The 16,446-nt window shown below is 48.9% G+C and overlaps 1 protein-coding gene across 8 annotated transcripts in view; it reads left to right on the top strand.

Moving 5' to 3' along the window:
• LOC137536250 (pancreatic lipase-related protein 2-like) overlaps positions 1–16,446 on the top strand; it is an 89,795-nt gene that overhangs the window by 6,017 nt on the left and 67,332 nt on the right. For 5 of the 8 annotated variants that reach the window (XM_068258380.1, XM_068258379.1, XM_068258376.1 and 2 more), the window contains exon 2: positions 9,964–10,009. The exons of 1 other annotated variant lie outside the window; for it this stretch is intronic. The gene's annotated coding sequence lies outside the window, so the exon portion shown is untranslated. Of the gene's footprint in view, positions 1–9,963; positions 10,010–13,004; positions 13,103–13,672; positions 13,735–16,446 lie in introns of those variants that run through there. 2 more of the 8 variants (XM_068258377.1, XM_068258378.1) reach the window with 2 other exon arrangements.

Raw genomic sequence — 16,446 nt, 5'->3', positions numbered from 1 at the left:
CGCATGGCCGAACGTTCCCCGAACGTTCGGCTAGCGCTGTGATTGGCCGAACGGGTCACGTGGTTCGGGCCCGAACGCGCTCTGATTGGCCGAACGGTCACGTGGTTCGGGTAAATAAATACCCGAACCACGTCATATCTCCGCCATTTGTCTGTGGGTTTAGCTTTGGGTAGGCAGGCAGGGTAGTTCGCTCTCCAGCCACGCTAGCCAGGGTCCCCCCCAGTCATTATGCGTCGCTGCTGGGAACAGTAGTACACCGCTCGCTCAGCCACACTATATATAGCATTGTTTACTGCCACTGTGTACCTCGCTCAGCCACGCTATATATATAGCATTGTGTTTTCTGACACTCTGTGTACACGGCTTAGCCTGACTAATATAGCATTGTGTGTACTGCCACTGTGCACCTCGCTCAGCCACGCTATATATAGCATTGTGTGTACTGCCACTGTGCACCTCGCTCAGCCACGCTATATATAGCATTGTGTGTACTGCCACTGTGCACCTCGCTCAGCCACGCTATATATAGCATTGTGTGTACTGCCACTGTGCACCTCGCTCAGCCACGCTATATATATAGCATTGTGTTTTCTGACACTCTGTGTACATGGCTTAGCCTGACTAATATAGCATTGTGTGTACTGCCACTGTGCACCTCGCTCAGCCACGCTATATATAGCATTGTGTGTACTGCCACTGTGCACCTCGCTCAGCCACGCTATATATAGCATTGTGTGTACTGCCACTGTGCACCTCGCTCAGCCACGCTATATATAGCATTGTGTGTACTGCCACTGTGCACCTCGCTCAGCCACGCTATATATATAGCATTGTGTTTTCTGACACTCTGTGTACACGGCTTAGCCTGACTAATATAGCATTGTGTGTACTGCCACTGTGCACCTCGCTCAGCCACGCTATATATAGCATTGTGTGTACTGCCACTGTGCACCTCGCTCAGCCACGCTATATATAGCATTGTGTGTACTGCCACTGTGCACCTCGCTCAGCCACGCTATATATAGCATTGTGTGTACTGCCACTGTGCACCTCGCTCAGCCACGCTATATATATAGCATTGTGTTTTCTGACACTCTGTGTACACGGCTTAGCCTGACTAATATAGCATTGTGTGTACTGCCACTGTGCACCTCGCTCAGCCACGCTATATATAGCATTGTGTGTACTGCCACTGTGCACCTCGCTCAGCCACGCTATATATAGCATTGTGTGTACTGCCACTGTGCACCTCGCTCAGCCACGCTATATATAGCATTGTGTTTACTGCCACTGTGCACCTCGCTCAGCCACGCTATATATATAGCATTGTGTTTTCTGACACTCTGTGTACACGGCTTAGCCTGACTAATATAGCATTGTGTGTACTGCCACTGTGCACCTCGCTCAGCCACGCTATATATAGCATTGTGTGTACTGCCACTGTGCACCTCGCTCAGCCACGCTATATATAGCATTGTGTGTACTGCCACTGTGCACCTCGCTCAGCCACGCTATATATAGCATTGTGTGTACTGCCACTGTGCACCTCGCTCAGCCACGCTATATATATAGCATTGTGTTTTCTGACACTCTGTGTACACGGCTTAGCCTGACTAATATAGCATTGTGTGTACTGCCACTGTGCACCTCGCTCAGCCACGCTATATATAGCATTGTGTGTACTGCCACTGTGCACCTCGCTCAGCCACGCTATATATAGCATTGTGTGTACTGCCACTGTGCACCTCGCTCAGCCACGCTATATATAGCATTGTGTGTACTGCCACTGTGCACCTCGCTCAGCCACGCTATATATATAGCATTGTGTTTTCTGACACTCTGTGTACACGGCTTAGTCTGACTAATATAGCATTGTGTGTACTGCCACTGTGCACCTCGCTCAGCCACGCTATATATAGCATTGTGTGTACTGCCACTGTGCACCTCGCTCAGCCACGCTATATATAGCATTGTGTGTACTGCCACTGTGCACCTCGCTCAGCCACGCTATATATAGCATTGTGTGTACTGCCACTGTGCACCTCGCTCAGCCACGCTATATATATAGCATTGTGTTTTCTGACACTCTGTGTACATGGCTTAGCCTGACTAATATAGCATTGTGTGTACTGCCACTGTGCACCTCGCTCAGCCACGCTATATATAGCATTGTGTTTTCTGACACTCTGTGTACACGGCTTAGCCTGGCTCTATAGCATTGTGTGTACTGCCACTGTGCACCTCGCTCAGCCACGCTATATATAGCATTGTGTTTACTGCCACTCTGTGTACACCGCTCAGCCAGACTATATACCGTTGTTTACTGACACTCTGTGTACACCGCTCAGCCAGACTATATACCATTGTTTACTGACACTCTGTGTACACGGCTCAGCCTGACTATAAAGCATTGTGTGTACTGCCACTGTGCACCTCGCTCAGCCACGCTATATATAGCATTGTGTTTTCTGACACTCTGTGTACACGGCTTAGCCTGACTATATAGCATTGTGTGAACTGCCACTGTGCACCTCGCTCAGCCACGCTATATATAGCATTGTGTGTACTGCCACTGTGCACCTCGCTCAGCCACGCTATATATAGCATTGTGTTTACTGCCACTGTGCACCTCGCTCAGCCACGCTATATATATAGCATTGTGTTTTCTGACACTCTGTGTACACGGCTTAGCCTGACTAATATAGCATTGTGTGTACTGCCACTGTGCACCTCGCTCAGCCACGCTATATATAGCATTGTGTGTACTGCCACTGTGCACCTCGCTCAGCCACGCTATATATAGCATTGTGTGTACTGCCACTGTGCACCTCGCTCAGCCACGCTATATATAGCATTGTGTGTACTGCCACTGTGCACCTCGCTCAGCCACGCTATATATATAGCATTGTGTTTTCTGACACTCTGTGTACACGGCTTAGCCTGACTAATATAGCATTGTGTGTACTGCCACTGTGCACCTCGCTCAGCCACGCTATATATAGCATTGTGTGTACTGCCACTGTGCACCTCGCTCAGCCACGCTATATATAGCATTGTGTGTACTGCCACTGTGCACCTCGCTCAGCCACGCTATATATAGCATTGTGTGTACTGCCACTGTGCACCTCGCTCAGCCACGCTATATATATAGCATTGTGTTTTCTGACACTCTGTGTACACGGCTTAGTCTGACTAATATAGCATTGTGTGTACTGCCACTGTGCACCTCGCTCAGCCACGCTATATATAGCATTGTGTGTACTGCCACTGTGCACCTCGCTCAGCCACGCTATATATAGCATTGTGTGTACTGCCACTGTGCACCTCGCTCAGCCACGCTATATATAGCATTGTGTGTACTGCCACTGTGCACCTCGCTCAGCCACGCTATATATATAGCATTGTGTTTTCTGACACTCTGTGTACATGGCTTAGCCTGACTAATATAGCATTGTGTGTACTGCCACTGTGCACCTCGCTCAGCCACGCTATATATAGCATTGTGTTTTCTGACACTCTGTGTACACGGCTTAGCCTGGCTCTATAGCATTGTGTGTACTGCCACTGTGCACCTCGCTCAGCCACGCTATATATAGCATTGTGTTTACTGCCACTCTGTGTACACCGCTCAGCCAGACTATATACCGTTGTTTACTGACACTCTGTGTACACCGCTCAGCCAGACTATATACCATTGTTTACTGACACTCTGTGTACACGGCTCAGCCTGACTATAAAGCATTGTGTGTACTGCCACTGTGCACCTCGCTCAGCCACGCTATATATAGCATTGTGTTTTCTGACACTCTGTGTACACGGCTTAGCCTGACTATATAGCATTGTGTGAACTGCCACTGTGCACCTCGCTCAGCCACGCTATATATAGCATTGTGTTTACTGCCACTCTGTGTACACCGCTCAGCCAGACTATATACCGTTGTTTACTGACACTCTGTGTACACCGCTCAGCCAGACTATATACCATTGTTTACTGACACTCTGTGTACACGGCTTAGCCTGACTAATATAGCATTGTGTGTACTGCCACTGTGCACCTCGCTCAGCCACGCTATATATAGCATTGTGTTTTCTGACACTCTGTGTACACGGCTTAGCCAGACTATATAGCATTGTGTGTACTGCCACTCTGTGTACACCGCTCAGCCAGACTATATAGCATTGTGTTTACTTCCACTCTGTGTCTGCTGGGCCTGGGAACAGTAGTACACCGCTCACCCGCCACTGTATAGCATTGTGCTCTGTGTCGCTGCTGGGAATAGTGGTACTGTATAGCATTTCTGTACTGCCACTGTACTGCTGCCAGTCAGCGTGTACTGTAAGGATAAGTGAAATGAGGAAGAAATCCGGTGAAAGAGGAAGGGGCAAGGGAAGAGGTGTTTCCCCTGACGGTTCACGTACAGGCCACAGGGGAGCACCCAAGAAAACCCACTCAATACCGCCCATGTTGTCCAGGACAACAACCCTCACAAATCCAAAAGAACAGGACCAGATAATTACTTGGATGACCTCTCAAGCGTCCAGCAGTGGGTTAAGCAGCACCAGCACATCACGCATGAGGTCCGAGTCCTCAGCCAGTTACAAGGAGCCAGTGGGCACAAAGCTGACACAACCGGCAGCGACACCACGCACACAACTGCCAGATAACCAGTCCTATGAATTACCTCAGGACACAATGGGGTATTCGCAGGAGCTATTCCCAGCCCAACAAACTTCCACCTATGAAAGGTCAATGGAGGAACAGCCAGAAATGTTGTGCCCGGATTCACAACCATTAACTGTGGGAAATGCACCGCGCACTGAAATACAAGGCGAGTCCGAGGAGGACTCGGAAACCCAAATCCCAGAGCAAGTTGGGCAGGAGGGGTTGCAATTGCAGGAGGTCGGCCGACAAGATCTGGAAGACGACGTTGGAGTGAGCTGCGCAGAGGTTGTTCTGGGGAGCTCTACTCCACGGCGGCGGCCCCCCACAATGACATATGACGAGTTTGAGGAGATGGAAGAGGAGGGTATGGACAATGTGGACAGAGACCCAGATTTTATTTGTGAACGAGAACATCGCCGTCGTAGCAGCAGCACAGATGAGTCTGTTGAAGAACCCACTGCTGCACGAGTTCGCCTTGTGCCACAAGGTAGGCGGCGCGCAATTTCAGGCACCACAAGCGTGGAAGTTAGAGTGAGAGGCAAAAGAGGAGGAAACAGAAATCGCCAGCAAGGAGGCAGGTGCTCCAAAGTCTGGGCTTTCTTTGAAGACTGCACTGAGGATGTTACCATGGCGATTTGCAAGGTGTGCAAGACTCGCCTGAGCAGGGGGAAAAGTATTAACAACCTCTCCACCACCAGCATGAGCCGCCACATGCTATCCAAACATCTCACTCTGTGGGCAAACGCGGCAGGACAGGGTACCAGCAACACTGCCTCCCTTGGGTTCACCAGACTCACCACCAGACCCGCCTCAGCAGCAGCAGTAGCCCAGCCATTGCGTGGTTCACAACATTCACAAACATCAGACGACGCTGACACTGTCACTTTCCGGAGTAGTGCTCTTGAGGTCTCCCAGTGTTCATCAAACACAACAACCAACAGCCCTTCCGTGTGCAGCGCTACGGTTCAGTTGTCTGTGTCGGAGATGTTTGAGCGCAAGAGGAAATTGCCAGCAAATGACCCCCGGGCCGTGGCAGTAACAGCCAGCATAGCCAAGCTTCTGGCCTGCGAAATGCTGCCATATCGAGTGGTGGAGACAAACAGCTTCAAGGGCATGATGTCAGTGGCCATCCCACGTTACGTGGTTCCCAGCCGCTACCACTTTGCGCGCTCTGCAGTGCCTGAGTTGCATGAGCACGTGGTCAGCAAAATAACCCGAAGCTTGAAGAATGCCGTTGCCTGCAAGGTTCACCTCACCACTGACACTTGGACGAGTGCGTTCGGCCAGGGTCGATACATCTCCCTTACCGCGCACTGGGTGAACCTTGTGGAGCCTGGCAGCGATTCCTCACCTGCTACGGCGCGGGTGTTGCCCACGCCGCAAACAGCTGCACCGCCGTCCCTCCCACTGGATAACAACAGCAGCACCTACCTCTCTGACTCCTTCTCCTCCAACGCATCTTAAAGCTGTACCTCATCCGGAAACGCTAACCCAGCAGCAGTAGGATCGTGGAAGCAGTGCAGCACAGCTGTTGGCATGCATCAGCAAGCGTTGCTGAAGCTGATCTGCCTTGGGGATAAGCAGCACACAGGGGAGGAAATTTGGAAGGGAAAAAAGGAACAGACGGATTTGTGGCTGGCACCGCTGGACTTGAAACCGGGCATGGTTGTGTGTGATAATGGGAGTAATCTCATTCGCGCTTTAAGGTTGGCTAAGCTGACACGCATCCCTTGCCTGGCGCACGTGATGAACCTAGTAGTTCAGCGGTTCCTGAGGACATACCCAGGCGTGGCCGATCTTCTGTTGAAGGTGCGTCGAGTGGCCAAACATTGTAGAAATTCCAGTACTGCTTCGGGGGCACTCGCCAAGATGCAGGAGCGCTTCAATCTCCCCCACCATCGCTTGCTGTGTGATGTCCCTACGCGCTGGAATTCTACGCTGCACATGCTAGCACGCTTTTGTGAGCAGAAGAGTGCAGTGGTCCAGTACATGACGGCGCAGTACCGAGGTGCATCCGGACAGCTGCCAAGCTTCTGTGGATCCGATTGGGCCAACATGTTGGACCTCTGCCAAGTCCTCCAAAATTTTGAGCAATCCACGTTGCTTGTGAGCAGTGACAACTCTTCAGTCAGCATTACCATACCACTGCTGTGTTTACTGAAGAGGTCAATGTTGAAAATCAAGGAAACAGCTGTCATGATGCAACTGGGGGAATCTGAAGGAGAAAACGATCAGCGTGATGGTACCAACATCAGGCCATCCGCCTCAGGGAACGCTGGCCCCAGCAGCTATGACGAAGAAGAGGAGGAGGAACAGCTGGAGTTGGAGCAGGAATTTCATGCCACCACTGACGAGGGCCAGAGCGGTGCACGTTGGACTTCCACAATTCAACGCGAATGGTCAGCAGAAGCAGACCAGGAGGAAGGTGACGACTATGATGCATCACAACAACTATCACAACGCTCACAAGAGGATGATGAGGATTCTGGTAGGACTCTGGCACACATGGCTCAATTCATGCTAGACTGCATTGAACGTGACCCACGCATTGTGCGCATTCTGGACAACACCAATTACTGGGTTTATACCCTTCTGGATCCACGGTACAAACACAATGTTCCAAAACTGCTTGAAGAAAGAGTCAGACAGGTCAAAATGGAAGAATACCAGCAGGCCCTTGTGGAGACTTTAGAGAGGAGATTGACATCCTCCCCCTCCTCTAGCCAGTTGTACGCAGACAGACTGACTTCCGCAAACCCAGGACGACCAGGAGGGCAGCAAACAACGCAAGCCGCAGCTAGTGCCCAAAAGGGAACGGTATCGGCAGTGTCCTTGGAGTGGGAAAATTTTCTGACACCCATGCAGCAGCAGCCCACTGAACAGCAAGCGTGCAGATCCACCTCCAACACCGATCGCCTGGAGAAGATGGTCAAGGACTACATGTCAGATGACGTAGCTGTGTCGAACAATTCATCTGCACCCTTCAACTATTGGGTATCGAAGCTAGACACCTGGCACGAACTGGCAATGTACGCAATAGAGGTGCTGGCTTGCCCGGCAGCCAGCGTTATGTCGGAACGTTGTTTCAGTGCTGCCGGAGGCATCATCACAGATCGGCGTATCCGCCTCTCCACAGAAAATGCAGACCGTCTGACTCAAATTAAAATGAATCAATCCTGGATTGGAAATGACTACGGAACACTCCAGGACCCCAACCAAGTAACATGACCAATGAACATCTGGGATGGTGTAGCATTTCCGGTCCCTGTTTATTGAACCTCTCATCTGTATTACATTTATGACTGCATGGCGGCAAAAAGCATTGCTGCTATATCCGCACGCTTTTTGTCCTCATGCAAGGCCTAGGTTGTTGTGTCTCAAAAACCGTGGCCTTCTCCTCCTGCGCCTGCTCCTGTTCCATCACGTCTGCTGCTGCTGGGTTAGCGTTGCCGCGTGGTCCCTGTTTATTGAACCACTTATCTTTATTACATTTATGACTGCATGGCGGTACAAAGCATGCTATCCGCACGCTTCTTGCCCTCATGCAAGGCCTGGGTTGTTGTGTCTCACAAAGCGTGGCCTTCTCCTCCTGCGCCACCCTCCTCCTGTTCCATCACGTGTGCTGCTGCTGGGTTAGCGTTACCGGTCCCTTTTCCTGGAACCTCTTATATGTATTACATTTATGACTGCATGCCGACAAAAAACATGTTACCTGTGCAAAGAAAACAGACATTTCCCGCATTTAAAAGACAGTTTTCCCTTTGAAACTTTAAAATCGATTTTCTCAAAAACTATAAGCTCTTTTTGCTAATTTTTTTTTCCTCTTGTACCCACTCCCAAGGTGCACATACCCTGTAAATTTGGGGTATGTAGCATGTAAGGAGGCTTTACAAAGCACAAAAGTTCGGGTCCCCATTGACTTCCATTATGTTCGGAGTTCGGGTCGAACACCCGAACATCGCGGCCATGTTCGGCCTGTTCGGCCCGAACCCGAACATCTAGATGTTCGCCCAACACTACTTAATACTGAGGATACTTCTGGTTACCTATTGTTAAGTTACTGTAGCTGCCTATGACAGGCAAGGGAAGTAAGGGTGAAGTGACAGCTGGGCCAGTCAGCACACTTGCAGTGCGGTTCGGTGGGGGATTGTAGGTTCGTGGAGGGTGAAGTCTAGGGTGCCAAAACATCTGTGCCTATAGACTCCAGTGATGTAAATCTGGGCCTGATTCAGTAAATGAAAAAAGGGCGCCCAGAAATTTGGGCACCCAGAAATAGCTGGCGGTAGGATATCAGTAAATTTACAAAATATTCTTGATGGCCATCCCCTCCCCCCCAAAAAAAAATTGGCTACAATGCGCTATCGCCAATCATATTAATGCCGCGCAGCTCCTTGTCCATCAGCACAGCTGTGCAGTAGCCACGTGAGCACGCCCGCACATGGGCAGTAAGCCGGAGCCGTTCCTTTATAGGTGGATTCATGCTGCTGCGCATGTGCGGGCATGCAGTAGTCATATGGCCGCACATGGGCAGTAAGCCGGAGCCGTTACTTTATAAGTGGATTCCTGCTGCTGCGCATGTGCGGGCATACAGTAGTCACATGGCCGCGCATGGGCAGTAGCATGGATCCGTTCAAAACAGAGGAGTGGTGCAGCCCCGATAAGGGGGCCGCGCTGACTAAGGGGGGACATCAGAACACAGAGGCAAGCCTCAATAGAATCCTGAGGCTCCCCTCTGTTTAGGTAAATATCTATTTTTGAACCTGAGCTTTGGCTCGGTTTCCCTTTAAGGGCTCTGCCTCTGACACAGGAGACCAGGGCTTGAAACTCGGCTCTTCCTGTTCAGCAAGCCAACACTTATTCAGTAAGGAGCTTGGGCAAGACTCCCTAACACTGCTACTGCCTACAGAGCGCGCCCTCGTGGCTGCAGCTCTGACGCTTTGAGTCCAACAGGAGAATAGCGCAATATAAATGTTCTGTGTCTTGTCTAATAGAGACCGAAAGGCCCTTACTAAAAAGCAGCAGCGAGTATAATTTCACCTTCTGAAAAAAGAAGAGAAAATATTTGCAACTGGGGGGAAACTTTTATTCAATGAACTGTAGGATTCTTCCTTAAGAACAAATGTAGCCGTTGGAGTTCTCATGTTTGCGCTGTGCCAGGTTACCAGTTGCGGAAATCTTCCCTGGTTACTTTGGGATGTCTCCAGACTCCGGCAGCCCCTCCACCCTGCAGGCGGGGAGTAAACATCATGCCGTATGTATTAATGCATATGATGTGTAAATCATCCTCTTTCCTCTTTCAGTGTTCCTCTCTTGTGAGACCAGCATCAGTCAGACCTGCTCTGAAAGGTGAGTGCTTTACTGATTACTTGTAGCTGTGCTAAGCTGAGCACCTGGCTTCAGTCCTCTGTCTGCATAGAGTTGTCCCCTTTCTTGTTTGGATCTTCTCACAAAATTTCCAGATTATGTCATATTATCCCAACAGTGCAAGTATACAGTATACGTATATGTGTGTCTGCAGTGACAAGATTTGATTGTGAGCTTCTTTGGTGCAGAGACGGATTTGAATGGTTAGAATGTGTAAGGCACACTTATAAAAATTTGCATGCGAATTGCAAATGTGCAAAAACACACTCAACACACATCTAATGAAAGTCAATTGAGAATCTCACTTCTACTTAAATTCGCAAAATTGTTTTCACATTTTCGCATGCATGAAAAAAAATCCTCACATATTGAAGCATAAATGCGCACAACGCGTACAAATTACCATTAAAGTGACACTGAAGGGAAAAAAAACTGATGATGAATCGTATGTGTAGTACAGCTAAGAAATAGAACATAAGTAGCATTTCTTATACCATTTCTTATACCATTGCTTCAGTCTGTCATATTTGCAGTTTGCAAAACACACTGTATTTTAAACTATAAAACAAAGCAGAGCTAATGACCCTGGATCTTTCCTGCATTAGAAGCTTATCTGAAGCTGCCTGTCACTGTTTCTTTGATGTATAAGTGCTTCAGAAAACAGGACAGTACTGGACACAGTGGGTCAAAGAGCTCAGAGTAGTTATTTTGAATAGATAACTGCAGTTTCTTAACTCTACCTGTACTGGAAAACAATGAGTAGAGTCTCATATATTAAAGAAGAGTTAAAAAAAAACAACTTGTTGTTACCTATGGAAAAGAGCTCCTCTGGGCTCTTCAGCTTTAAATACAGTCCTGTTTTCTGAAGCACGTAAACAGCAAAGAACCAGTGAGAGACAACTTGAGATAAGGTTTTACTGCAGGAAAGTTCAAAGGGTCATTATTTCTGCTTAGTTTTATATTTAAAATGACAAGAGTGTGCTTTTAACTGTAACTGTGGCAGAACAATGCAATGTTATAAAAAAAGCTATATAACTGAAATATTCTATTTCTTATCCATACTAATTTCGCTTCACATTTGCTTTAAAGCAGGGGTGTCAAACTCAAATACAAAGTGGGACCTACTTGTGAGCCAACCTCAATGACTACTGGACACCTTCCTCCCTTATAAAGTTCCCAGGTGTCTAATGGCCTCACTCCAACCCCTATACAGTTCCCTGGTGCCTAGTGGTCATCCCTCCCCATACAGTTCCCTGGTGTCTAGAGGCCCTCCCCTATACAGTTCCCTGGTGTTTAGTGCTTTCCCCCCACCTCCCCTATATGGCTCCCATGGTGATCTAGGGCTTCACCTCCTATTGGAGCTTCCCTGGTGCTCTAGAGTGGGCCAAACATAATGCAAAGTGGGGAAACCGCTTGAGGGCCAAATTTAATGGCTCTGAGGGCCAGATTTGGCCCACGGTCTGGAGTTTGACATGTATGCTTTAAAGGGAATCTGAAGTGAAAATAAACTTATGATATAATGATTTGTATGTTTAGTACTGCTAAGAAATAAAACATTATTAGCACAGATATGAGTCTCATATTGTTTCCAGTACAGCAAGAGTTAAAGAGACTCTGAAGCGAGTCTAAATTCACTTTTTTAACATGTAGCCATGTTAAGAACTATAAGCCCTACTAAACCGCCGCTATCCCGCAGCAAAACGAGGGGTTTATACCCCCCAAATCCCCTCTTTAAAATCCACGACTTTCTTGGTCCTGGATTTTGCTGCTCATGGAGGCAGAGCTATGAGCTGCAGCTCTGCCTCCATGCGCGTCAATCGCCGCACGGATCTCCCCCTCTCCCCGCCCCTCTCTGTGAAGGAAGATTGAGAGGGGCGGGGTAGAGGCGGTGATCAGCGGGGATTGACTCGCCAAGAGGCAGAGCTACAGCCATAAGCTCTGCCTCTATGAGGAAGCGCTCCCCGCTGTTAGCCCAGGGGATTTGGGGGGTATAAACCCCTCGTTTTGCTGCCGGATAGCGGCGGTTTAGTAGGGCTTATAGTTCTTAACATGGCTACATGTTAAAAAAGTGAATTTAGACTCGCTTCAGAGTCTCTTTAAGAAACAACTTTGCTACTTTATAAAGTAGTGGACAGCACTGTCTTTTGAAGCACTTATCTCAACTGTCTCTCATTGTTTCTTCTTTGTTTATGGTTTTCCTGCAGAGAAAAGTTCAAAGAGTCAATTAGTCTGCTGTGTGAAATCATATAAAATGCTGAGTTTATTGTGCAAACTGCAATTATTAGGCTTCTTGCACACAGGGACGTTACAGGCGCACGTTAGTGCAGCCTGTAACGCTCCCCCAACGCACAGCAATGTAACACAAGTGGGCTGTTCACAATGCCCACGTTGCGTTACATTGTAATGCAGCAAAGTGCTGCATGCTGTGCGTTCTACGCGGCTAAGCCGTGTTAGACTGTTTGCACAGGCTCAGTCATGTTGGGGAGGAGGGGAGAGCGGCCGGGCACATGGCTAATTAATATTCACTGCACTCAGTGACGTGCAGTGTTTACTTCCTGAAGCGGCCGGTCTGTGCGACGATTGGCCCGGCGGGACCACGTGATGCCGCATGCGTCCAAGAGTACGCATCACGGCATCACGGACGCCAGAGTGAGCTGCACAATGCGGCTCACTCCGACGTCCACAGCAGAGAGCACCAGGCGTTGCGTTAGGGGCACGTTATGTGCCCTATAACGTCCCCTAAACGCAACGTCCTGGTGTGTAACTAGCCTTAGAGAATGATGCAATGTTATAAAGAAAAAGCTATATACCTGAAAATAAAAATATAAGGCTATTTTCTTTGCTACTAATGTTCTAGTAATTATCCATACTACACAACCAATTCATTATATCATGAGGTTTTTTTTCGCTTCAGTGTCATGGATAGTGACTTCAAGACCAGTCTTCCGTGCAAATGTCATTAAATGGTTAAATAACGTTGTTTGCAAATCACTCCTCAAGGAAATGAATTTTTAGCCTGCGGCTCCTCTGGGGATTAAATTCAGAAACTCCTCTTGGTCTGCCACCGTGAAGCAGGTAAGCTTGTCTCTGTCAGTACAGAATAGCCCCTTCTGCTGTCCAGTCAGACTGCAGGATCACTGAGCTCCGCATTTCCCTGTTCTGGGCGCAGGTGAAACTATCCTCCACAATGGGGCTGCCAGACACTGGATTTTGTCCTGCAAGCCCCCTGTTTAAATTGTCAGTGCAGAAAGCCAGAGACACCACCAGATACTCCAGGTATAATGCTGACGTTTACACTTTATAGAGAATTTATGTGTGCATCAAACCAAGTAACACCTGACAAATCTGGCTTTGCAAATGTGCAATGCTGACGTTTCCTTAATGCAATGTTTACACAACCATTCCTGTTCTATGCATTCTGTGGACAGACTCTACAGAGACCGGCTCATCCTCCTAAAGATGAATACCACCTGACCACCCAGGAAGAAGGATCTCAGCGACGTCCCTCAAGTGTTCCCTGAGCCACCTTCCCGCGGGCAGGGACTTGTGACGTCACGAAACAGCACATGACTCACGCGAATGGGAAGTCAAGTGATCGCGGTATTTTAAGTGGAGTCATCGGGGATCTGATGGCCGTCACGGCCATTATTGCCGCGCAAAACCAAACGTCCTTCATTGCGTGCCTGTACCCACGCCGTGAGATCAGGGTAAACAACGCTTGTCACTTGAAAAATCGCTGATCGTTGGAAAAATCATTGGAAAATGTGCATAGTCATTATGGGCCTTAAGACCCAGGAATCATACTCATCCATCTAATCCACATGTAGGTCTCAGCAACTGGATCTTCCTGATGCCACTTATTGTAACTGGATCCCTTCCACCACATGATCTACCTACAGGTATAAACAGCTGAACCCATCCCACCTGAGCTGTCTTGTGGGACTCTGGATCCTTTTCATCAGATTTACCCTTGTTATGACTGACACGATGGATCCAGAGCTGGGACAAGGTCCTCCAGCACCCAAGGCTGAGACACTAAAGTGCACCCCCCCCCATCCCTCCCACTCCAGCCGTCACACATTGACTGCTATTAGAGTCAGGGCTGGAACCCACTAGAGGGATTTTTTTAGGGAGCGATTCAAAATGCTAGCAATTTCTCTAAACGCTCAGCTAATGTGAATGGATGGGCCAAATTCCACTGGAGTGATTGCGATTAGCAAAAATCGATATCGCAGGACATACAGCGTTTTGGTGGCGTTAGCGTTTCTGCAATGTAAAGTATATAAACGCTGATGTAATCGCTCATGAATCGCTACACATAGCATTTTGAGTGTGATTTTAAGTTAATGCAAACTGTAAATAAAATGATGATACATTGAAAGGACCAATCAGAAATAAATTTGCTAATTGCAAATCGCTACACAATCGCTGGCAAAAAGCTTACACTTTTTTAAAATCGCAAACAAAATTGCCAGAAAACACTCAAGAAATCGCTTACAAAAAGCTGATTTACCCCCTTTTCTTATTTCTATTTGCTTCAAACACAACAGGGGAATGATAGCTGAGTGAGTTGTGCGCCCCCTCCTACACTGCGCCCTGAGGCTGGAGCCTCTCTCGCCTCTGCCGGGCCCTGGCTGGATCTGCTCCACCCATTCTAACTTTATATATCATCAGCTGGATACACCTTAATAAATGTACCGTCTGAGCTTACAACAGTTTTTGCGTCACCTGGGGACTCCTGTGGCGCACGTGTAGCTTATTACGGGTGAGTACATTTGGGCGCTGAACTAGTGTTGGGCGAACACCTGGATGTTCGGGTTCGGGAAAGTTCGCCGAACATGACCGCGATGTTCGGCATGTTCGGGCCGAACCCCGAACTCCCCGAACATCCCGCTTTTGGGGGCCCTATGGGGTCGCAGGCATAAGGGGGGAGCATGCCCCGATCGCGGGGGGGGGGTCGGAAATTCCCCCCACCCCCTCCGCTAGCGCTCCCCCCTCTGCCCGCTTCCCCATACAAAAGTTTAAGGAAAGTACCGGTGGTAGTGGATGGCCTGGCAGTGGCACTGTGGAGTGAGGAGGAGGAGTCCGGAGAGTGACGCGTTGAGGGAGGCCGGGCAGCGGGCGGTTCAGCGGTAGTACCCTTGTGGTACTTCCGCCCTTTCTCTGACCTCACGCCCGCTGCCCGGCCTCCCTCAACGCGTCACTCTCCGGACTCCTCCTCCTCACTCCACAGTGCCACTGCCAGGCCATCCACTACCACCGGTACTTTCCTTAAACTTTTGTATGGGGAAGCGGGCAGAGGGGGGAGCGCTAGCGGAGGGGGTGGGGGGAATTTCCCCCCCCCCCCCCCCCCGCGATCGGGGCATGCTCCCCCCTTATGCCTGCGACCCCATAGGGGAACACTGTTCGCCCAACACTACGCTGAACTAACCCAATAATGAACCCGTGGGGACAAATAACATATGTGGAGCATTGTATCCTGAGCAAAAAAAATAAAAATAAGTGCATGGAAAGTAGGTACTTTATTGATGATGAGCAGAGGGGGACTGGAGGGAGGCAGGGGGTAGATGGGGAGTGGGCAGATAGAAGGATAGATCAGGGGAGAAGATCTGCTCATTCCTTGTTCCATCTTAGATTCTGCAGGGAGCGGGAGGCAGTGGGGGGGATGGTGCAGTCCAATCTAGTGACCCACAGATGCTGTGCCAGGGGACAGATGCCCCCCTCTGCTCTCGACCAGATTCACCATTTAGGATTGGATCTATACCCTGTAACCAGATTCATTAGAATTGACATCTAAAGCTCTGTCAGAGGACCCACTTCACAAGATCTACCTTCTAAGCATCAGCATCTAGATACCATACACTGGGGTTGATTCACTAAGCAGCAGTGCAGCTTAAAGAGAACCTGAACTGAAAATAAAAAATTGAAATAACCATACACAGGTCATACTTACCTCCTGTGTAGTCTCTCTACTCAATCTCTTTCTCCTCTCCTGCATCCTGTTTGTCCTCTGTGATCAACGGAATTCTCCGTCCTCCATTTTAAAAATGGCCATTACCTCCTAACAGCTTCCTGGTCAACATACTGTTAAGCTGTAATATCACCCACTTGAGCCATAGGGAAACATGAGGCAGGGAACACACTTGACTTTCAGTTTTCCTGCATACTTTTTCTGCACACCAAGGGCTCGATTCACAGAGCGGTGCTAACCCAGTTAGAGACTTTAGGCGTGATAACCATTGCACCACGCTGGTGAAAAGACAGTTTAGACGTGATAAGTTTAGGCGTGATAAGTTTAGATAAGTTTAGATCGCGCGTAAAGTTCCGCACGCAAAGCAGCGCCATTAAACTCTATGTAAAGTGCACCAGACTTTGCTAGCGCAAAACTTTTGATCAGCTGTGCACTGCAGTGCTAACCC

This window comes from Hyperolius riggenbachi, chromosome 10 (assembly GCF_040937935.1).
Source record: "Hyperolius riggenbachi isolate aHypRig1 chromosome 10, aHypRig1.pri, whole genome shotgun sequence".
Taxonomy (NCBI): Eukaryota; Metazoa; Chordata; class Amphibia; order Anura; family Hyperoliidae; genus Hyperolius; species Hyperolius riggenbachi.
The sequence above is the reverse complement of the archived record's forward strand: the minus strand, read 5'-3'. Positions and strand labels throughout refer to the sequence as shown.